Source organism: Microtus oregoni, unplaced genomic scaffold (assembly GCF_018167655.1).
Source record: "Microtus oregoni isolate MIOR12 unplaced genomic scaffold, Mior012 000055F_ref0000237, whole genome shotgun sequence".
NCBI classification, from domain to species: Eukaryota; Metazoa; Chordata; class Mammalia; order Rodentia; family Cricetidae; genus Microtus; species Microtus oregoni.
In genome coordinates, this window is record NW_024543831.1 from 13,229,749 (window position 1) to 13,254,607 (window position 24,859).

A 24,859-nucleotide genomic window follows, 5' to 3' on the forward strand; every position below is an offset into this window, starting at 1 on the left:
GTCAGTAAGCAAGACGAGCTTGGGGGTGGCCACAGTCGAGATGTCCTTCCCCCTTTGAAGATCATCCCTCTTTTGCTGCTGCTGTATTGGTTTGTCTTGGTTTGAGGCCCACTGAATGGGGGCGCCTCACTTCCGGCTGGGGGAAGGGAGACATGCTGTCATGGGGAGGGGGGAACATAACTCACTTCCTGTGGAGTAGGATGTTATTTGGGGGGTGTCCAAGCCACTTCCCGTGCTGATGAGAGCCAGACAAGGTGTTGGTTTGTGCCATTCTCAAGAGAGAGTTCCTACAGCCTTGGGGGTCACAAGTTCGGTTCTTCCCCAAGCTGTAATAATCACCAGGCCACGATCTAAATTGTATTTTGTCTCTACGTATGATATGGAAATTTTCTCCACAGCAAGACTTTATTAATGCTTTCTCCAAAGAATTCAAAACACCTTGTTAAAATTCTCTGCAAGACTCCATGCTTTGTTGTATGACTCGTGAGGTGCCCACTCTTGGACCCTAGTCAAGTGTGTTCTTAACTGAGTCAACTAGCGTGGTCTCTGCCTAGACATGGAAGCAGGAACTCTTTACCCACTCAGAAAAGGAGAAAGTTTATTAGTTGACGTACCGAATAGTTCACATAAATTACGAGGCGTTTTCATTTTTGCAAAGGGAAAGGGTATCATAGTGCAGTACTGAAATTTGATGTTACGTTAATAGATGTAATTAGTATGTTACATAGTTAGACCTGTTACTTTAGGACTGAAGGATTTGCCTCCTACCTGAGAACAATGTCAACCTAAATATCGTTATCATGTAGCTTATGTGTGGCGTTTATGAAAGATGCATTTTCCTTGCAGCCTTCCTTCCCTCCCACCCCCACCCCCCGTAATTTAATTGAATTTGTCACTGATTTAAAACTGAGGTCTATTTATTGTTTTATGGCATGGCACAAGGATGATGGATTCAGCTCACATGTTGAGTAAGGAGAAAATAACTCACAAAGAACAAAAGGTGAATAAGACAGAATTTTCTGCTTTCCTGTATTCTGCTTTTTTTTTTCTTTTTTACAAGAAGCAGTATCAGAAGTGGTAATGAACAACAGTTTGAGTCTGTGGCTTTCCTTGTAAAGCAGAATGGCATATGAGTGCATGTTTGCTGGACCTTACTTTCTGAAACCTCAGCCTTTTTAAATGCAGGATATGTTGAACCTGAAATCGCACTGTCTTCCACTATTAGATGCGCGTATTTCTAGTCACAGTTTGTACTCACAGTAGTAAACATTTTAACTAAATATGAAAATAATTTTTTTTACCTTAATGTGAACATTTTTTTAAATAAATCAGTCTTAGTCCTAGAAACACTTACATGGCACACATATGAACTCCCAGAGACTGTGGCAGCATCAACAGGGCCTGCACAGATCTGCACTAGATGAGGTCTAGAGCTAAAGAGAGAAGTGGACACATGCCCTCATCCCTAACCCACAGGCTATCTGCAATTGATAGCCACTTGCAAATGAAAAATTAGTTTTCTCTGAAGGAGTTTCACTGGGGAGACAAACCGCTCATAAGGATAGGCCCCATGCCCAGCAGTAGATGGTCCAGACAACATGAACTCAATGCATCTTTGGAGATTCAGTGTTTTTTTTTCTTTGTGTACATGTTATGGTTTCTGGTATGATATGGTTTCCGGTCTGGGGGTTTTATGGGATTCCTGTGTCCAAATGTGTGTGTGCCTGGCTCCTTCTCTTGTTTGTTTTGTCCTATTCTGCTATGTTGTATTTTATTATTCCTCAGATGCCTGTTTGTTTTCTAGTAAAGACAGAAAGGGAGTAGATTCAGATGGGAGGACAGGAACTTGGAGGACTGGGCAGAGAAGGAAAACTAATCAATATATGTTTTTTGAGAAAAATCTATTTTCAATAGAAGAAGAAACAAATTGTTCTTAGACTTAAATAATAGACCACTTGCCTACTATACATAATATGAGCCCTTGGATTTGGGGTCTGATCACCAGTACTGACAGGAAAAAATAAAAATAAATTAGCCTGCTTAGGTATGCTGGTGCATCTCTTTAATCCCAGCACTCAGGAGGCAGAGGGAGACAGAGCTCATTGAGTTCCAGTCCAGCCAGATGGACACTGTCTGCCACATCTCAAAAATAAGTAATAAATCAGTCTGCTGGGGGAGGGGATGTAGTGAGTGGTGGAGCACTTGCCTCATATGAAAGGACTTCCCTTTCATCCCCAGAACCACCACCAATAACAAAAATTCTGAGATGCTAAAATCAGTATTTGAAAGACTACAAAATTGCTGCAGTAGTTAATTTTTTAAAGATAAGGCAAAATATTGTCTGTGATTGTTGAAAGAAAGTTAGGACCATGTGCACGGCACCAAGGGGATATTAATTGGCTAGAGAGAAAGTATTCACTGTGTTCTACATTAATGCAATATACTAGATGTAATCACTCTGAAAAATTAACCATAGTGTTAGGAATTGAAATATGGAAGGATGGTAGAACTAAATGAGAAAGAGAAAATAATGTCATAATATTGGTTGAGGTACAGTATTGCTATTGCCGTTGGGGAACAGCCTTGAAAAGCAAAGGAGTTTATTAAATTGATCCTGAAGATATTCGTGGAAGACATGCAGTGTAATAGGAACAAGACAAATTGCACTGGAAAGACTCATGCAGCTTGAAGAACTGTCTGTTGAGAAGAAAGCAATATAGAAAGTACATATCAGGAAGATGTTTTGTGATAACTGACAGTTATGCATTGGTCCCATGAAAGAAGAATTATTAGATACACTGGTGAAAAATAGAGAAGGAAGCCTGTGTAGCCCGTTCCTCCTCAAGAAGTATTTCTGTGGAAAGGCTTATCTTCTTCTGAGGGATTTTCCCCCTTAACTGCCTAGTGTTGCTTTTTTTTTTTCTTTAACATGTTCCTAGTGACAAAATTGGAAAGAGAAAACCTATTTGTAAACATACTGTTGCTTCTTTAATAAATTTTAGGTTTTCATTTCACTGCTTGCCATCGATAATACAGAAGTTGTTGATTGTTTTTAGAGTATCTGGAGTAAGTAACCATTTTATTTCCTTATGCACTTCTTGGAGCAGTTTGAAACATTAAAACAGTAGGCCAAAGTTCTTAAGACCATCGCACTGAAATTTTATCATCCGCAGAGATGCCTCTTTCCTCTTGTTTACCCTGTCCTGTGAAGCTGATGCTAGTGTTTTATAACAGGCGGCTTTACTTCGTTCCTTGGTGGTGGCGGTTTTTTTGGTTTCTGCTTTGTAGTTGATGGCTACCAGTTTAATGGTTTTAGATTTATTGTTTTGCTATCTTTTATTTCTGAACGTTTTATGTATTCAAGTGAAAAATCCTCTTAGGTGGTTTTTTGTGATCTTAACAAAACTCAGTACTCATGTGTATCAGTCATGTTTTTGTTTCAAGAAATACAAATACCCTCAGTATATTCTCTTGGAGCTTTCTTCTTAGTAGACACATCAAAGCTAGAATTTTGCTTACTTGATGTTCTTGAGTGAGATATGTGTTATAATCACTGTTCAAGCTGGATTAAGATGCATTCCTAAATTTGATATCTCCTGATCTTGATTTCTAAGCCATTCTAAAATTTGTTTTTAATATTTCCTTTATTGTTGCACGTATCATGATTTTTCTGTTTTAACTTGCTTTGTACTCTGTAAGTATGAGTGAACAGTAGGGAAAACTGGAGATCAGACTGGCCTAGATTCAGAGCTAGTCTTTGTATTTTATTAGCTTCATCACCTTGAGCAGTTAGCTTCCATGAGCCTTCAGTTTCCCTAATCTAAATGTGACTCCTTGATGAAAGGGGGTATTATTACATGGGAACCACTTGTTGTAGTCCTGGTGGTAGGAGTTTGAAGGATGGTGTTTTTTTAACCCAGTGATTCTCAACCTTCCTAATGCTTTGACCCTTTAATACAGTTCCTCATGTTGTAGTGACCCCAACCATAAAATTATTCTGTTGCTACTTCATATCTGTAATTTTGCTACTGTTGTGAATTGTAATGTAAACATCTGATATTCATGATATCTGATATACGATCCCAAAGGGTTTGAGACCCGCTGGTTGATAACCACTGCTTTAACCCTTAGGCCTGCTTCAGCTATGCTGGCTGTTGGGATTTATCCATTATCTCGTTTAAGCTCACATATAGAATACAATGGTAGGTTCATTGATATTCTGCCTTCTGTCAGCATGCTTATGAGGTAGTCATGGTTTTATTTCTTATGAGAAGGAAAAGAATCACAGATTTCAATTATTTTACAAAATGTACTTAGTAGAAATGTTTTAAAAAATTAAGGAATCATTAAAGTACTTTAAATTAATTTTCCCAACTACTAAGGCCCCTCACACTATAACCGTGTCTTTCTTTACATTTGAAACTGAATGATGTCTGAGGAGGAAAATTCTGCACAATACCCAGCCTTTCTCCCTTTGTCCTGTCAGATGTACTTCCACTTTTTCTGGGAATCCCCATCTATTAACGTTCCGCCTTGTGCCCTCTCTACATACTACCTCTCTACATTCTACCATCAAGAAATGTTTTCTGATGTCTGGCCGTGTCTCCCTCTACTCCCAAATCATCTATGTTCTGTCTATTGATCCTCTAGAGTATTATGTCTTTATCATTGCACTTAATATCCAGTGTTCCTGATGTTTATTTTACTTATTATTATATAGATAAAATGTCCTCCCAGGGAAGGCTTATGGACTATACCCTGTTCATCTCTGGGTTCGCTGTCATACCTGGAATAATGTCTCTCATAGGCATTGAATTAATATATATGGAGTTTAACTGGCACTAGAGTTGTAATGAAATTAATATGTAACTTTTATCTACTATTTATGCTCAACATGAAAGATTATGGCCAGTATATAATAGATACTCATACATCTGTAGAATGTGTGGTAAATCATTATGTTCCCATTTATAAGCATTCCATGGTGTTACTGTCATATATTAAACACCTGATACATGTTCATAACTATGAGAATTGATCTCTGCAGTCGATGTAATTGATAACTTGCATGTAATTTGTAACTTGCATGTGGACTCATCTAAGTGAGTGATGGGAAGACCAGCACACATGGTATAGGGAGAGAGTTCCCTGTTGTCCAAACACAGAAACTAAGTAGATTTTTTACATGTTTAAAATGAAACGTTTACTTGCATGAAAACATTTTGATCATATTTTCCCCCATTCATTACCTTCTATTATCCTCTCTCCTCCTGAACCCTTTTCTCTTTCCTAACAGATAGTCCCCTTTTTATTATCATGTATTCTCCCTCACCTAAAATCCATATACAAGAAAAAATATGTGATACTTGCCTCTCTGAGTCTAGTTTATTTTTGTTTAACATAGTGATATCCAGTAGGAACAACATGATTCTGTTCTTCCTTATTAATAAAGTATTATTTCATTATAGATACATAGGTAGGCAGATAGGTAGGTAGGTAGATGATAGATAGATGGATAGATAGATAGATAGATAGATAGATAGATAGGAAGGACCCAGGAGTAGTATAACTGAATCATATGTGTTGCGGGAGGTCCTCCCACTCCTCCAGCCTATAGCTGCTGAGATACCAGCCCATTGGGGCGTGGTCTCTCTCCCTTTAAAAAAGCGGCCACTTCCCTCTCCTCTCTCTCTTCACTTCCTGCTCCGCTGGCGACTAGACTCCCTTCCTGGTTGTGTAGAGGGCTGTTACCTGGGACAGTGATCTGTAAGTTTTTTCCCCTTTAAATAAATACCACCCTATTAATCATAATTCCAAACTAGTGTGGCATTGTTTGTGACTTACGCCTTCACATATGCTACTTTTGTTTGTAGGTGGGTGTATTTTTTTTTAATCATTGTTTTTGAGCCAGGGTCTTACTATATAAACCGTGTTGGCCTTGAACTTAAAGAAATATACCTGCCTTTGCCTTCTAAGTGCTAGGATTAAAGGCAACTCACATTGGCTGTCTTTTTTTGTTGTTTGTTTGTTTGCTTTTTTGATGATAATCTTGCTGGGAAGGATGGCATGAAATTTCATTTACATGATGTAGCTTTAGAGCCTGTCCTCGAATTCATAAAGATCTTCCTGCCTCTGCCTCTTGAGTGCTGGGATTAAAGGCGTGCGCCAACCACCTGGCCTGATTATCTTCTTTATGCCTGGATAAAATTCCATTGTGTGTGTGTGTGTGTGTACACCACATCTTCTTTATTCATTTATCAGTTGATGGACTTCTAGATTGGCTCCATTGCTTACCAATGTGCATCATACATAGTGTATCAATAAACATGGATATACAAACATTTTTAATTACATATCCAAGAATGTTCAAGTCATATGGAAATTTGTTTGGGGGGGTGTCCACACACATGTGTGTACTCCAGTGTCCCATTTGTACATTTGCAGAGCCAGAGGTCAGTGTTAGGTGACTTCCTCTATCATTCTACGTCCTTTTTTTTTTTTTTAACCTGTGTTTTATTTGGCAAGGTCTCTCACCACACCTACATCTAGCTCGTTATTTCATGTGGTCAGCAAGCCCCTGAGATCCACCTTTCTCTGTTCCTCCTACAAGACCACCAAACTGGGCTTTTATGTTGATGCTGGGATAAGAATCAGGTCCTCATGCTTGCATATCAAGCACTTTCTCCACTAAGCTATATCCTTAGCTTATCCCCCTGTGGCTTAGTCTCATTTCCTGTTGCTGTGATAAAACACTCTAACAAAAGCAGCTGAAGGGAGAAAGTTTTGTGCAGTTCACAGTTACAGGTGACAGTCCATCATGGCCAAAAGTCACAGTGGCAGGAGCTCGAAAAGCAGAGAGCACGGATTAACACATACATGTGTTTCGCTTTTTCCACACATTCAGTCAAGAAACTTGCATTCAAGCAATGTCCACAGTGGGCAGATCTTCCCCCTTGGTCAAGATCATCGTCCATAGACATGCCCAAATGTAAGCCTAATCTAGACAACCCCTCTGAGACTTCCTTTCTAGGCAGTTCTAACTTGTGTCAAGTTGATGATTAAAACTAGCCTTCCTACCGCAGTGTTAGCCTTTTGAAGACCCTCCCACTAGTGCAGCTGGTGGCTGCACTAGCTTACATCCTCATAGCCCTGTGCCTGCCTTCTTTCCTCAAATCCTTGCCAACATTGATTGACGTTTTCTTGGTGATAGCAATTCCGACAGGGGTGAAGTAGAATCTCAAAACAGATTTTTTTTTCCTTCTATTATGTGTATGAGTATTTTGCCAGCATTCATGTCTACACCACATGAGTGCCTGGTACCTGCAGGGGCCAGAAAAGGGTTTTAGATCCCCTGGAACTAGAGTTAGAGACAAGTGTGAGGCATCGCGCAGGTGCAGAGAATTGATCCTGGGTCTCTGGAAGAGCAGCCAGTGCTCTTAACTGCCCCTCAAGACAATTTTGTGTTTTTCTGAAAACCAAGGATATTGACTGCTTTTTCAAATATTTAAGAGTTATTTATATTTCTTCTTTTTTTAAAATATTTATTTATTTATTATGTATACAATATTCTGTGTTTATGCCTGCAGGCCAGAAGGGGGCACCAGACCCCATTACAGATGGTTGTGAGCCACCATGTGGTTGCTGGGAATTGAACTCAGGACCTTTGGAAGAGCAGGCAATGCTCTTAACCTCTGAGCCATCTCTCCAGCCCCCTATATTTCTTCTTTTTAGAAAATTTAGCTCATTTGTTGATTGGATGATTTTGTTTTTCAGTGCCTATTTTTTTGCAGTTTTTTTATCTATTTGTCTGATGTATACTTGATAAAAATTTTTCCTTGTTCTGTCTCTTTCACTCTGATGATTGTTTCCTTTGCTCTTCAACAGCTTTGACTTCTTCCTTCCCTATTTTATTTCCCTTGTTTACTGTTCCAGCTAAGACTTTGAGCACTGTATAAAAACAGTAAAAGTGGCCACTTTGTCTCATTACTGATTTTAAAGAAAATGCTTTTAGTTTTTCTATGTTTAGCATAATGGTGGATATAGGTTGAAATAATGTTGGTTTTGGGAGTAGATTTTTGGTTCGGTTTGGTTTTTTTGAGGCAGGATTTCTCTGTGTGGCCATGGCTGTCCTGGAACTCGCTCTATAGACCAGGTTGGCCTCAAACTCACTGAAATCCACCTCCCTCTGCCTCCCAAGGCTGGGATCAGAGGTGTATACCACACCACCTTGCCAAAATAATGGTTCTTCATGTCCTGGATTCTCCACAACTTTTATCATGAAAGGGTGTTGAGCCTTGTCAGGGCCTTTTCTGTGTCTACTGAGAGCATCATGTTATTTCTGTCAAGTCTAATGATATATTTTATATACTGATTTGAATATGTAGAACCAGCCTTATATCTTTGAATAAAGCTGATCATGATATATACTCTCTTCTTTTCTATCCATAGATGTATTTATTTTGTTTGGGGAGAATACATGTGGAAGTCAGAACAGTTTGTAGGAGTTTCTCTCCTTCTGACATATAGGTTCCAGTATTGAACCTGGGCTGTCAAGTTTTGTCTTCAAGCGCCCTTATCAGTTGAACCTTTTACCTGGCACATGTATGATCTTATTACTATGTTTTTTAATTCAGTACGCAGGTATTTTATGGAGAATTCTTGTTATCAATAATCATCAGAGAACTTGGGGTATACTTTTCTTTTTTGTTATGTGCTTACCCTGTTTTGGCATCAGGGTAATGCTTACTTTGTAGAATGAGTTTGGCAGTATTCCTTCTCTTTCTAGTTTGTGGGAAGATTTGAGGAATATTAGTGTTCTTAGTGCTACTACCTTAAAGGTTTGGGAGAATTTGGTAGTGAATCCAACCACTATTATTTCCTTGTAAGACTTTTTATTTTTAGATTCTTGTGGACCTCTTTATTTTGTTTGTGGCTTCTTGCTTTAATTTTAGCAATTCATATATGTTTATGAGTTTATTAATTCTTCTAGATTTTCTAGTTGTGTGGAATATAAGTTTCGAAATGTTCAATCCTCCGGACTTCATTGGAGTCTGTTTTAGCTCCTCGTTTTCATCTCTTATCTTATTAATTTGGGCTTTTCTCTTTCTTTTGGTTAGTTTAGCTATGGATATGTTAATGTTTATCTTTTCAAAGAACCTATTTCTTTTGTTTAATACTTGGAATTTTTAAAATTCCTTCTCTGGTTTCTTTAGTGGCCCACTGGCTTTTTAAGAGTGTATTATCCAGATGTATTTATGTAATTTCCAAAGCTTTTACTTGCTATTGATTTTTAGATTTAGTCTACCATGATAAGATCACAAAAAATGTTCTCTTTTGTATTTGTTAAGATTTGTTTTATGTTCTAGAGTGTAGTATATTTTAGGGAAGCTTCCATGAGCTGCTGAGAAAAATGGGTATTCTGTATATTTTAGTTGGGATATTTTGCTTATTATCTGTTGAGTCCATTTGATATATGCTGTAAAGTTTTTGTTTTGATGTTGGCTGATTGACTGGCTAATTGTTTGTTTATTTTTCTTGAGTCTCATATATCCCAGGCTTACCTCAAACTCCTTATTGTAGTTGATGATGACCTTGTATTCCTGATCTTTTTGCCTCTACCTTCCAATTACTGAAGTTATAGTCATGCATTCCCATACCTGGTTTATGACTATGAATTTTCTTCATTCATCTTGAGTTCAGGTGACTTATCTAAAGATGGAGAGTTAGAAGCCAGGCAAAATGATACCTACCTGTATTTTAGCCTTCAAGAGCTAAGACACAGTGATTGTTTGAGGACAGCCTAAGCTATATAGTAAGTAAGACCTTTTGTCAAAAAAAACTTAGGTAAGTAGATAGATGATAGATAGCACAGTAGGGTATTGGAACCCACTATTTTTTAAATTAGGACCTCTTATATGATCTTATTTTGTTCATTGTTTGTTTTTCTGAAATTAAGACACCAATATTTGGTGCATCTATATTTTCAACTGTTATATCTTCTTCAGTTGGCCCTTTTATTAATATATGATGGCCTTCTTTATCTCTTCAGACTAATGGGTTTTTTTTTTAATCTACTTTTCCATTCATCTTAATAGCTATGCTAGTTTGTTTTCATCTTCCATTTGCTTGGTAGGTTGATTCTCATCCTTTGGTTCTCTTGACCCATGGGTGTCTGCCAGTGAGGTGTGTTTTGGAGATAGTGGATAGTTAGATTTTGCACCTCACTGCCTGAGTCAAAACCCTGCTGTATATATACCTTTCAACTTAGTTTCTGGCACACTGTATGCCAGACTGCCCCCCAGATGTCTCTTACCCTGGAGCTAGGGCAGGTTCAGACTCCCTGGCTTGTGCTTGTTCCCCATTCTCATGTCCACAGGGTAATTCAGTTTTGAGCAATAGATTCCCCCTCAAGATGGTGCCTAACTACGACCATCTCAGTCATACAGAGCTATAAAATGGAATCACTGTCTAACTAAAACCTGCAGCTGGGTCTGAGGCTCCTTTATTTTGTTCCAAGGACAGGGTTGTCCATCTCTTCTCAGCAGGGCTGTCTGGCTTAACTCCCTCTGCTGGGGAGCAACAGCTGCAGCTGGTTCCAGCAGTGCTTTCCTTGCTGTTTTTAGCTGTCCTCTCCCAGCTTTGTGAAACTCTGAGGCTTTTCCTTTGTCTCTTCAGAAGAGAGTCTGATCCTGTGCTGACTCTCTCTCCTTCAACTCTTCGCAGCTTCTGTTCTGCCATCTTATAAAAAGCTGAAGAAAAAAGTGAGTCCACAGTTGTTGTTGTTTTAATTCTTCCATTTTCTTCAATGTTCCAGTGATGGTTCAAAAACGTGCTGTTGAATGAGGTTTTCTATCCTGCCTAGTTTCTTTCCTCCCACCAGGTTCCACAGCTGTTTAGCCCCAAATAAATCACACAGAGGTCTATATTAATAATAAACTGATTGGCCCATAGCTCAGGCTTCTTATTAACTCTTATAACTTATATTAACCCATTATTCTTATCTATGTTAGCCACATGGCTCGCTACCTTTTTCAGCAGGGTAATCACATCTTCCTCCTTCTGTGGTTGGGACAGGATTGGGGAGGAATGGGCTTCCTTGTTCCCAGAATTCTCCTGTTCTCATTGACCTGCCTCTACTTCCTGTCTGGTTGTCCTGCCTATACTTCCTGCCTGGCTACTGACCAATCAGTGTTTATTTAAAACATAATTGATAGAATATAGACAATTGTCCTGCACCAACGTGCTGTTCAGTCTTCATGTTTATGGAGTTTCCTTTGCTATTGAAAATTTTAAATTTTTTTTTTTTTTTGGAATTTTACTCCTTTGTGATGTGATATGATAAAAGAGATTATTTTGATATTTTGTTTGATAAAAATATAATCTACTTTGGAGAAAGTTACATGAGATGCTAAAAAAATGTGTTCTACAATTGTTATATGGAAATTTCTGTAGATGTTTGTATGTCTGTAATGTGACTTCTGTGTTCTGAAGTTTCTGTCTTCATTTTTTTCCCTCTGAATCACCCAGTATTATTGAATTGGGATCTGCCAGCCCCACTTTGTCTTGTAGTGTTTTAGCATAAAATTGTATGGCTGCCTTTCATGCATATTTACAGTTATATCTTTTGTTTGTTTTACAAGACAGTGTTTCTGTATATACCTGGCTGGCCTAAAACTCTCATAGACCTACCTGTGTCTCTGTTCCAGGATCCTGGGATTAAAGGCATACATTATCACATTCAGCTCAAGTTATAATAACCTCTTGCTGTATTATTTCCTTTACCAGTATAAAATGACCTGCTCTATCTCTTCTCTTCATCTGCTTTATCAAATATAGTATAGCTACTCCTTGCTTCTGAATTTCATTGCTTAGGATATCATTTTCTTTCATTTTCAGTTTGTCTATCTTTGCCAGTGAGAAGTGTTCCTTATACACAATGAACAGACCTTTTTTTAAAAAATCCATTCTCCAGGCAGTGGTGGCGCATGCCTTTAGTCCTAGCACCCAGGAGGCAGAGGCAGGTAGATCTCTGTGTCTTTGAGGCCAGACTGCTCTACAAAGCAGATTCTGGGACAACCAGAACTGTTAAACAGAGAAACATTGTCTCAAAAAAAAAAAATCATTCAACATGTGTCTTTTAATTGGAGAAATAAAAATGTTTATTTTCAGAATTATGATGGAAAAACATTACTAATTCCTGTCATCTCATTTTTCTAAAATTTGATTCTTTCCTGATGGTTAGTTGTATATTCATTCTTTTAGTGGGAGCAGTCCTTTTCTGTGCTTTCACAATATGTTTATTTTTCTTTTCTGTGCATAAGATATCTTTGTCTTCTGCGGTGCTGGTTTAGTGGTCATGAATTCCTAGGTTTTTTTCTCCTGTGCTTCTGAATGGTAACATTGCTGGCTATTGCAGCAGTGTTTTCTCTGAGGGCTTGAAATACTTCATTCTGAGAGTTCTTGGCCTTTAGCATTTTGTTGAGAAATTTGTTGATCTGAGGGGTTTTCCTTTATGAGAGAGGTGGTGTTTTTCTCTACAGTTTTCAGTTTTCTTTTTTTGTGTGTTCTTTGCATCTTAACTATAAAATGGGAATGGGAGTCTGAATGCCCCTGTACCTGGAAATACATATCTTCCTGAAAAGTTGGGGATTTTCTGCTATTGTTTCACCAAATAGGTCTTCTATGCCTTCAGGCTTCACATCAGCACCTTCTACACCAATAAATAGACCTTTGGTCTTTTAATCATGTCAGAGATCATCCATTCACTGGTCATAATTTTTTGTCACCGATATTTTTGTTTTGTTTCCAAAATCACTTTTTAAAATGGATTTCATACCCACTTCCTGTATTGATTTCTTTAATTTGTTCTGTTGTTTCTCTGTGTTTTCTTGGAATTTGTTGATCTTTCAAAAAGAATATTATTGTTTTGGATTCTTTATGTAGCATTTCATCTATCTCTGTGGGAAGATGGGAGTGACCTGTGTGCACTCCCTCACTGATGTTGCCCACTGTCCTTTGTTGTCTCTTTGCTATAGTAGGAGATGGCCAGCAGTGGGTATTCAGGTCCCTACTGAAAAAACACCCTGCCCTATCAGAGGCTGTTGTCAGTTTGGCTTTTATCATCCCAGTTCATGGAGTTAAAGTATTTGCTTGAGTTTAAGTGGCAGATGAATATATATAAAAGAGCATGTGCTTAGATGTGCTGAGGGTATAGTTCAGTGGCAGAGCATCTCAATAACAGGCACCCATATTGTGTAGAATGGAGAAAACAAGTAACAGAAACACAGACAAGTACAGGCAAACCAGATATACAAATAGTAAAGGCAGATGCCAACTGCAACATCCACAACTCTCTACAACAACAAAAGTGGGGGCCGAAACATTAGGATGAGACCTGTGAAGCTAAAGAATGGTTAAACTATCCAAGAAGTGAAAAGACAGCAGGAGTAAGATGGAAAGTGAGGACAGAGAGAAAGAATAAAAAGAATTTTGCTATTGGAAGGAGGACAAAGAAAGAATAATCAAAGGGAGAAAGGAATAACAAAAAGAAAATACATATTTGAAAAGAAATAACTTTTATCCATGAACCAGACTACAGAAACAATGCTGAGAGCCTATTTGCAGTAGAGTAGCAGTGTGGCAGTATGTTCATTATCTTGCTGACCTGAATTTTTCATTTTATTTTATTGGTGGGGAGTCCAGAGGGACACACACAGAGGTTATAGGACAAGTTGTGGGAGTCAGTTCTCTCCAATAATGTGGGTTCTAGAGACCTAGCTCAGGCCAGGCAGTGGTGGCACATGCCTTTAACCCTAGCACTTGGTCAGCAGAGGCAGACCTATCTCTGTGAGTTTGAGGCTAGCCTGCTCTACAAGAGCCAGAGAAACCCTGTCTCAAAAAATCAAAAATGAAAAACAGAAAAAAAAAAAAAGAGAGACCTAGCTCAGGTCATCAGCCTTGATGGCAAACGCCCTACCCCACTAAGCCATCTTGCTACCACCACCACCTCTAGTGTTCAAAAGATCATTTCTCTTTGTACCTTAAAACAGTAATAAAGGTCTACAAAACATATTACTAAATGTTTGCCTGTAGGTTAGAATAACAAGAGGTAACTGAAAATTGGGTTGAACCCTGATATATCAAATAGGTTTATGTTACCTAAACATAAATATTTATGTGTAAGATTTTATTGTTGGGGATAAAAACAGATCTTTGAAACATATTCTTTGATGGTAATGGTATATATTTGTGTTTGTATTTAAACGTTCAAATTTGCAATAAAACCAAGCCCCTTGTTGCGTTTCTTCCCCTTTAATTACAATATCCTGTGTCACAAAAAATAATTTCCAGCCAGGTGATGGTGGCACACATCTTTTTCCCTTTTATTACAATATCATGTGTCTCAAAAAAATGATTTCTAGCTAGGTGATGATGCACACACCTTTAATCCCAGCACTTGGGACGCAGAGGCAGGCACACTTCTGAGTTCAAAGCCACTTTGGTCTACAGAGCAGAGTTTCAGGACAGCCACGGCTACATAGAGAAACCCTGTCTCAAAAACAACCAATATAAATAAATAGATTTTTTAAAAAATCCAACTACTTAATTCTTGTCTTTCCCAGCCTCAAATTTCATTTCTCCTATTTCTTTCCCATTTCCATATGCCCTTTATTTTTCCATTTTATAATTTTAATTTTATTCTCTTGACATAGACCTTTAATTGTTGTTGTGACATCACAATTACTACAGCTTTTTGGGAAAGCAGTGTATCAGCATTAATAAAATGTTCATACTATTGAGCCAACAATTCCATTTCTACTTTATTCTGAGAAAATATTGCAACTGAAGAAAATATGTAAGGCATAAAATAAAATGTTAATATCACTAATACTTATATTATCTTTTAAAAATCTGAGAGGCTGGGAAAATAACTGTCAGGAAAGTGGATCTTTAACACCTACATAAAAGTTGGGTGTGGCAATGCACAGCTGCAGCCCCAGATCCCAGCCCTGGGGAAGCAGATGAGAGGATTCCTGGGACCTCTTAACCAGCCAGTCTTTATTGAAAAAGGAAGCTTCACTTTGCGAGAGAGACCCTGTCTCAGAAAATGATGTGGAACATAATTGAGGAAAACTGTTAGCAACCTCTGGCCTCCACGTGTGTACACATGTACATATATACCCATCCCTGCATACACACAAAAAATAATAACAGTGTTTAAAAATTAAAAGCACTTAAGTATCCAGCAGGTAGCTAAGTAAATGTTTATGCATCTTCTCATTTTCCCCAATAATTTCTTTTGAAATACATTCAAAGTGTTATAAGGCATTTTTTGCTAAAGTAAAAATGAGAAAATTAAATATAGAAGAAAACAAAATAGAAAAACTGGTGTGATTAGCATATATTTCTGAAAGTTATATTTTCTGTATTATAATAAGAGAGTTACTGGGCAGTTACTGGTATCAGGGACAGTATTAAAACAGTATTATAGGGGCTGGAGAGATGTCTCAGTGGTAAAGAACACAGACTGCTCTTCCAGAGGACCCAGATTCATTTTTCAGTACCCACATGGCAGCTCACAACTGTAACTCCAGTTCCAGGGGATCTGACACTTCACACAGATATACATGCAGGGAAAACACCAAAGCACATAAAGTAAAATTTATACGAATTTTTAAAAAACGGTATTACAGAAAACACTGCTACTGAGAATATTACTGCTCTAGAGTCAAATCCTAGCTGTACTCTTATTATGTGGTCTTATAAAGGAAAGAGGTGAAGTGAGGAGATGCCTGCATGATAAAAACACTTATCGTTAAGCTCGAATCCCAGGATCCATCTGGTGAAGAGACAGAACTGACTCCCAGGGTTGTTTTCTGACCTCTACACATGTGCATAACACACAAACACACACACATGCAGAATAAGTAAGGAATGAAATTTCAAGAAAAGTAGGGAGGTAATACTGTGTCTACATTAAATTTATCTGAAGTGTCTATGCACAGTAAACCCTCCAGTGGTTTTGTTATCAGACATCTTACATTTAATTTTCCTGTTCTCATAAGAACCTTATGAGACTGTTATTTTTCACCATTCATAAGAGAAAATTTGAATGAATGTTTAATTATTTTGATTAAACATTTTATCAGATTAACAGAGAAGCCCTAGGTCTAGTGGAAATAGTTTATTAGTTATTTTTGTTGTTGTTGTTGCTACTTTGTTTAGTTATGTAATGATGTGTTGCTGTTTCACTTTGCCTGCCTACAGCACCTTATTGGTCTAATACACTGAATGACTAGTAACTAGGCAGTAGAGGGATAGGCAGGGCTGCAGGCAGAAAGAATAAATAGGAAGAAGAATCTAGGAATGAGAGAGAAGAGAGAACAAGGGAGAAAGGCAAGTAGATGTTCTGGGTCAGAAGTCAGCCGCCAGACAGACAGACAGACACTGATAAGACAGGAAAGTAAGATACACAGAATGAAAGAAACGTAACCTCCCCCCCCCCCCAAGCAAAAATGTGATAAAGAGAAACAGATTAAAACAAGGGCTAAGTCGAGCTTTCATAGCTAATAACAAGTCTGTATCTCATGATTTGGGAGCTGGTTGGTGGTCCAAAGAAGCCTGCTACAATATGAAGTTTGGAGAAGGAATTCAAATAACAAGGACATAAGAAGTTGAGCTCCCACAGTGAAGCTAAGAAACCAGTAGTCTAAATTTGTTTTCTCCTTAAAGTATTTGTTGCACAGGGTCCAGAGCTATAATAAAACTCACTTTATGTTACTTTGAGCTAATAGTCTTAAGTGATTTGTTAAAACAGCAATGCAAAGCTATTGCAGAAGCATTGGGGAAATGATGGGAAAGTCTAGAATAAATGTAAGTAGAGGGATGAGAAAATTAGAACACACTTGTAACAAAATGCTAATAAAGATACAACACCTCAAGCTACGTGTAAATTAGTTAGAGCTATTAGTAGGAATTTACTGCCTTGAATGTGTATATTAGAGAAGAAAAATGTCAAATATCGGTGATTTAATTATGTCATGGGGAAAAAATGGCAAACCAAACCCAAGGAGGTTGAAGAAAGGAAATAGTGAAAAGTACAAATAAATTAAATAGAAGACAATGTACAGTATATTATATCCAAACCAGAAGTTGGTTCTTTAAAAAGATTCAGAAAATGTGTAGCCCTCTAGCTATACCAATCAAGGTAGGGGGTTTAAGTTATCATTATCAGGAATGAAAAGGAGACATATCTTTGTTTTCAGTTGTTGAGACAAACATCACTATACCTCTAACCATGATCCTCAGTATTATAGACATGAGTCATGAGCTACCTTATCTGGCTAAAAAAAGATATTCTTTTACAGATAGTATAGATGTTCAAAGGGGTAAAGAGGCAGGAAACACATCATATGAATAAATTTTAAATTTTAGGCGAAATGAACAATTTGTTAAATACATGCCACCCAAATTAGCCCATGAAAAATAAAATAGCTGAATGCTTATTTTTATCTGTTAAATTTAATCCATTTAAGTTTTTCCTGAAGAAACTCCAACCTAGATGGCTTTATCAGTGAACTGTTTTTTTCTTTTCCCAGAGGCAGTTAGTGCACTGCAGTGATGGCTATATTATTGAAGTCTTAAAAAAAATGTTTAAGCCAGACACAGCAGCACATGCCTTTAATCCCAGCACTTGGAAGGAAAGGGCTGATAGAGCTCTGTGAGTTTGAGGCCAGTAAGGGCTATATAATAAGAATTTGTCTCAAAAAGCAAACAAAAAATGTTTTAAAGAGAAATGAGCCCAGCTTTACTCTTATATGGAATGTAACTTGTTTTATTAGATTGGAAAACCCTTAATGTGAAAACTGGGCAGTGATGTTTTTAAGAAAACATATTAATAGGCCAGTCTGTTTGTATATTATTTAGGGATACAGGTATCTAAAAGACTCTCCAGGCAATTAAGCCAATGAAGGACTTTTAAAACTCTCGCAAATAGATATAAAAGACAATCAGACATCAAAATGATAAAATATTTGAATAAGCACTCCACAAAAGAAATTATTCAAAGGTTTATAATGATCATATTGGTGTCAGAATACTGCAGATGTAAGCCACAATGAGAAGTCATTGCATACCCTTTATTATAATGGCTAAAATTAAAAAGACTAGAAATAGCTCAGGGTGTTGGTGCATAACTATAATTCTGCCACTTGGGAGTCTGGATCAGGAGGAGCCTTTCAAATTTAGGACCATCCTGGTCTACATAGTCTACATAAACATGTTATGGCTATATAGTGAAACCTTGTCTCAAAAACCCAAAAATGACCAACAAAAATAAGACTGACAGTTTGAAGAACTAGTGATACGGAAATGCAGTTTATACTTCTGGTGGATTCAAGACCTGTTCCAACCCATGTGGAAATTAGTTTGGCAAGACAGTCTAAAAGTTACAGCTGCTCCTCTACACTTACTATCTCTCAATGTATTAGTCAACAGAAGACCGAAAGACAGGAATGGACAAGAATGTTCATAGCAGCAGCCTAAATGCCCATCAAGGTAGAATGGGTTAGCACATGCCTTCTATAACAAAACAGATGATTATCATGTGTATATGTGAACAAAAGAACCCTGACAAAAGATAACTACATACTGCATGAGTTCAGTTTCAAAAACGGGCAAAACAACTTCTGTAGTATTAGGTCTCGTGATGCATACTTTTGCAGGGATAATGCACAGGAGGGGCATATGGTAGGGAATTTCTGCCTTTTAATAATCTCTTTATCCTGGTGTGGCTATGCCTTTCCTTTAGCCAATAGCTGTTGAAATACCAGCCCACTGGGTGTGGTCTCTTTCTCTTTAAAAAGTAGCTACAGCCTTCTGCTCTCTCTCTTGCTCAAGTGACTAGACTCCTTTCCTGGCTATTGTGTAGGAAGGTGTTCTGTAAGTTTTTCCCCTCAAAAAATAACCCTTTGAATCCAAACTGGTTTGGGATTGTTTGGCGCTATATCTGGCACCCCACATTGAGTGCCATTCTGTAACATGAGGGGCCAGCTTGTTGGGGTTTTTGTCCCGCCCAGTACCCCACAGCCGGCAGGGTCCCAAAGAAAATCACACAGAGAGTCTGCATTAATTATAAACTGATTGGCCCATTAGCTCAGTCTTCTTATTAGCTCTTGTAGCTTATATTAACCCATTTTTCTTATCTATGTTAGCCACATGGCTCAGTTCCTTTCTCAGTGGGGCAGATCACATCCTGCTTCTTCTGTGGTCTGGGCAGGAATGGGGGAAGAGCTTCCTTCTTTTGAGAATACTCCTGTTCTCATCGCCCTGCCTCTACTTCCTATCTGGTTGACCTGCCTATACTTCCTGCCTGACCAATCAGCATTTATTTAAAACATGATTGACAGAATACAGACAATTTTCCCACACCACTTAACAAAAGAAAAATCTCTTCTCCAAAGTAACATACCTTTTGACTTCAATTTTGAAGTCAAGGTTTTTCAAAATACCTATCTTGGATTAATCCAGCAGCATTTATAAGCAAATATCTCTTAGCAGCTGTTGCTCCATTCTCATCATTCAAACGATTCAAAGAGAGCATAATAACATACAGTATTAAGATTCTCTGTGTATTTTCCATCTTTATGTGTCTTTATTTTAAACTCTTTTATTTTTAATTTTTGGCTTTTTGAGACAAGGTTTCTGTGTATCTTTGTCCTGGAACTCACTCTGTAGACCAGGCTGTCCTTGAACTCACAGAGATCCTCCTGTTCTGCCTTCCCAGTGCTGAGTCTAAAGGTGTCTGTTACCATACCTTGAACTCACAGAGGTCTGTCTGCCTCTTCCTCCCAAGCTTTGGTATTAAAGGCACGTGCTACCACACTTTGAACTCACAGAGATCTGTCTGCCTCTGCCTCTCAGGCATTGGAATTAAAGGTGTGTACCACCACACCCAACTACTCTTTTTTTTTTAAATGTGTAGCCCAGACTGGCCTCGAACTCGTGATCCTCCTGCCTCTGCATCCTTCAGCAAATCCTACCGGCATGTGCCACCACAACCAGCTTTGGGTGATTGCCCACATAACCAGTTGTCTCTCTGATTTGTTGCACATTTTGGAAGTTGTTTGATTGTACTTCCTAATTACTCAGGTAACATTATTTTCCTTCTCAGATCTTCGACGGGGTTGTTTTGATTTGCATTTCTATGATGACTAAGGATGTTGAACATTTCCTTAAGTGTCTTTTAGCCATTTTAGATTCCTCTTTTGAGAGTTCTCTGTTTAGATCTGTACTCCATTTTTTTTATTGGATTATGTGTTCTTTTGGTGCCCAATTTCTTGAGTTCTTTGTATATTTTGGAGATCAGACCTCTGTCTGATGTGGGGTTAGTGAGGATCTTTTCCTATTCTGTAGGCTGTCGTTTTGTCTTTTTGACCGTGTCCTTTGCTTTACAGAAGCTTTTCAGTTTCAGGAGGTTCCATTTATTAATGGTTTCTCTCAGTGTTTGTGCTGCTGGGGTTATATTTAGGAAGTGGTTCCCTGTTCCAGTGCGTTCGAGTGTACTTCCCACTTTCTCTTCTTTAAGGTTCAGAGTGGCTGGCTTTATGTTGAAGAATATATCAGATCTTAAACTCCCGGTTTTTCCTCCTATTTCTAACAGCTCAAACAACTAATTTTCAAATTAGAAATCTTGGGATCAGAGCTGCTGAGATGGCCCACCAGGCAAAGAAAGGTATTTACTGAGAAATGTGGTAACCTAAGTTCACTCCCTAGGACGTGGAAGGAGAGAACCAACTTCCAAAATTGCCCTCTGACCTCCACATACACGCTGTCACAAACCTCATGACATATATACACATAAGCTAAATAAATGTAACTGAAATTTTTAATTTTTTCGTTTTATGTGTATGGGTGTTTTTCCTTCACGTACATCTGTTCACCACTTGGGTGGCTGGTGCTCGTGGAGGCCAGAAGAGAGCACTAAATCCTCTGCACTGGAGTTGCAGACAGTTGTGAACTGTTATGAGGATGCCAGGTTATCTGGGAGCATTACCAGTGCTCTTAACCAATGACCAATCTCTCCAATCCCACATGTATCTAAAAAAGAAAGAAAAAATCATGGGGCCATCATTCTTGAGACTCTTAAGTACACGCACACACCGTATCCAGACTGCTGCAGAGCTCTATTGCTTCTGCTTCCTAACTATCTCAGACCCCTTGCCCTTGTCCTGTTCAATGCCACTGTCATACTATGGTCAGCTATTGCGGCAGCTTCCTGACGGTCTGTCTACCTTCATTCTTTCTCTTCCACTATTTACATAGAAATCAGAATGATCCTTTTAAAAGCATAACTATCATGGAGCCCTTGAGATGGTTCTGTGGGTAGAGGTGCCTGCCTCCAAGCCTGACAACTTGAGTTTGATCCCCAGGACCAACATGGTAGAAGACAACCAATATAGATCTGTAATATAGCTCATGTGCGCTTGACTTGGTTCCTGACTATCTGTCTTTGCTACTTGCCTCTCCTGCTCATTTTTCTCCAGCCTTTCTCCGGAGCACTAAATTCGCTCCACTTTTTTTTTTGGGGGGGGGGTACTTGTTTGTTAACATCAGGTCTAATAACTTGTTCCTCGATGTGGAAAAAGACCTACTTAAGCATTTGGCTCTCTGTGATGTGTGACTTCTTCAGATGGGCTTTGTCTAGATGGCATCTACTCTGTAGCTTTCTATTCTTTCATAGGATTTTCACAGTTTTGAAACCGTTTACTGACACATGCATCCAATGTCTTACACTTCAAGTGTATCGGCATAAATAAATGCAATGCAGATACTAAAGAATATTTACACTTTAATGATAAACTTACAGAACCGAAGTTCCCGCGTGGCACAGGAGGTAGGAAGGAAAGGGGCCGGAGCCGCCTCCCGCGCACCCATTTATCTGTAGGCATTCGCCCGAGGCAAACCCCGCCCCCTCAAGGGGCTGTCTTAACCCTACACTCAAGTTGAAATTTTTCATGAAGGCAGGTACTGCTACCATTGTATTCCAGCCATTTACATGTGGTGAACAAGGAAATGTATCACTGCATATTAAACTGCAGTTGTGTCCCGTGCCCTGAACATAAAGAGATTCTTTCCTCTGGTTCAGTCCTCTTCAGAAGTGCTCTCTGAAAAAGGCACTGAGTAATCATTGTTGGTGCCTGGAGACAGTTTTGATGATCAGCCAGTCTCACCAGTGCAGAGCTGAATTGGCAGTGTGGGCAGGTTTTATTTAAGCCTCCACAAAGGAATATACACTTGCCGGCATTTCTTAGGTTGGAGCTGTTTAAAAACTAAGGGCAGGGTTGAATTCTCAGTGGCAATGTTGGCTCACCGATTTGTCTTCTTTTTCTAGAATTCAGTTCTTTAGAAAACGTAACAGCCCCAAAAGGAAAGGTGATCTAATTATATTTGTTTGCTACTAATATTGACAATATTGTTCATGTTAAGATTATTATAAATATGCCATGGTGCTATCATTGTAAGTACATGGCGTATCTTTTCACGAGAATAAAGCAAAAATGACCATATTTCACAATGCTCATGTTGTCATATATTTGTAAGATACACAGATTTTTAAAAATAATCTGCATTTTCTTAGGTACTTTGTGTTTAAATTCATTCTTTTCATCTTAGAGTTTTTATCATTTTAATTAATTTTAAAAAATTTTTAATATACAAAGTAGTGAATCTTACTGACATTTTTATGTGTTGTATCATTCATATACTATTCATATACAGCCCACCTTTAACCCCAGTCTTCTCACTTTGCTGGCACCCTTTTTTCCCCAGATAAGTTTCTTTCTGTCAGCTTTCCTGTCATATAGATTCTGTTTCCCTCTCTTTCTCCTCTCATAGTCCCCTGATTTCATGTACTACATATATGTGTGTATACAGGTGTTTATAAACTTCAGTCTGCGTTCTTATGAGAGAAAGCATGCAGTATTTCGAAGTCTGACTTACTTGCTTAGTGACCGACCTCCAACTGATCTACAAACATGATTTCACTCTTAACAGTTGAAGAAAATCCTGCTGTGTGTATGTGCCACATTTCTGTATCCACCTGCTGAAGAGCCTCAAAGATGGTTCCATTTCTTTGCTGTTGTGAATAGTAAAGAAATAAACATGGGTGTGTAAGTGTCTCTGATGTGCTTAGAGTTCTTTGAGTATAAACCAAGGAATGATAGAGCCCATCATATTCTAGGTCTATTTTTAGTTGTTTGCAGCTGGGGCTGGGGCTGGGAGGAGCTCCATACTGACTTCCATATCAGCTGTACCAGATTACATTCCCCGCAGCAGTATATAAGGGTTTCTTTCTCCACATGGTTGGCAGCATTTATTATTGTTTTCTTGGTGATACCCCTCACTGGGTTAGATAGAATCTCAAAGTTTTAATTTGGAATTCCCTGGTGGCTAAGGTTGTTGAACACTTTAAAATATTTAATGACCATTTGTATTTCTTCCTTTGAGAATCGTTAGGCCTAGTTTTTAATTAAATTACTATATTTAAAGCTGGTTTCAGTAAAACAGAATGCTTAATTGTACATATGATAGGAAATCATAAGTATAACAGTTTGAAATAGCTTTGTGGCTACTAGCATTTCTCAGAATCCTTGAGGGGAAAGGCCACTTTACTACCAAGGTGCTATTAATAATAATTATTTTTATTTTATTTTCATGTGAATATTTTCATGCATGTCTGAATGTACACCATATACTTACTTTGTGCCTACAGAGATCAGAAGAGGGCCTGGAATTCCCTAGGAACTGGAATTACAGATAGTTCTGAACAATCAAGTGGGTTCTTCAGATTGAATCTGGGTCTACTGCAAGACAGTGCTCTTAACCACTGAGCCATCTCTCTAAACCCTACCACCAGTTTTAAATGAAGTAAATGTCATTCCAAGAGGAAATTTTTTTTACTATGTGTTTACTGTCTATCATATATCTTAATGAACATTAAGTAGGTATTATTTAGTCCTAAAGTCTAGAATTATACTTAGAAGCTTTCTGCAAAAGAGAAAACATGGTGGATACTGCTGTGACATGAGCAGGTGTAGGGCTCCGTTGGGGAAGGAGGAAGAATAACAATAGCCCCACTTCCCAACTTTAATATTATTCATCCTACCTTTAACAAAATTTTCTTCTCTCTGAATGAAATATTTTTTAAACTTCATGTATTTATTGATATTTTCAAATTTACAAGAGATTCATAGCTGTTCTCAAGTAGGTAAAATTGGAAGCCCCTGAGTTTACAAATACCTGCTGCTGAGTATGGCTAAATGAGTTTCTGAACTCATAATCCTCTGGTTGCTCCTGCAGACTCGCTCTCTGGGCTTTTAAAATGCAAAATATTGACTCTTGAGCTGGTAAAGTTATGTCTCTAATACTGTAGTATTATACAAATAGGATGCATTTGGATTCCAGAGAGAGTGGGGCTTAAGTGGAAAGCACTCTGTCATGTTTTCAAAGCCTTCCTAAGTCAGCTGCAAACTTAAGCAATGTAATAGAGTGCTTTTGTGTCCATTTCTAGGAAGAAAAAAGCAATTTTATTTTATCAGAAATATAATGTCAACTGCTGGTCATTTATTTACTAGCAAAACAAACTACTTGTGTAAGGTTCATTTGCAGATTTCTCCTCCTTGGTGTTTAATTAATATCTAGCACACATGAAGCTGAGGATAGTACATAGACTTATTTACTATACACAGAGGAGTTGGGTCAGTTATTTCTTTCTAGCTTTCAGCCTTTACCAATGACATGTCTTCTCATATTGACAAAGAATAAATGGGTTTTATAATCTTTCTATAATTATGTCCACATC

The 24,859-nt window shown here is 38.2% G+C and overlaps 1 protein-coding gene across 2 annotated transcripts in view; it reads left to right on the plus strand.

Moving 5' to 3' along the window:
• Hmg20a (high mobility group 20A) overlaps positions 1-24,859 on the plus strand; it is an 81,308-nt gene that overhangs the window by 268 nt on the left and 56,181 nt on the right. The window contains exon 2 of one of the 2 annotated variants that reach the window (XM_041638625.1): positions 943-1,000. The exons of the other annotated variant lie outside the window; for it this stretch is intronic. The gene's annotated coding sequence lies outside the window, so the exon portion shown is untranslated. The remainder of the gene's footprint in view (positions 1-942; positions 1,001-24,859) is intronic. 2 annotated transcript variants of the gene reach the window in all.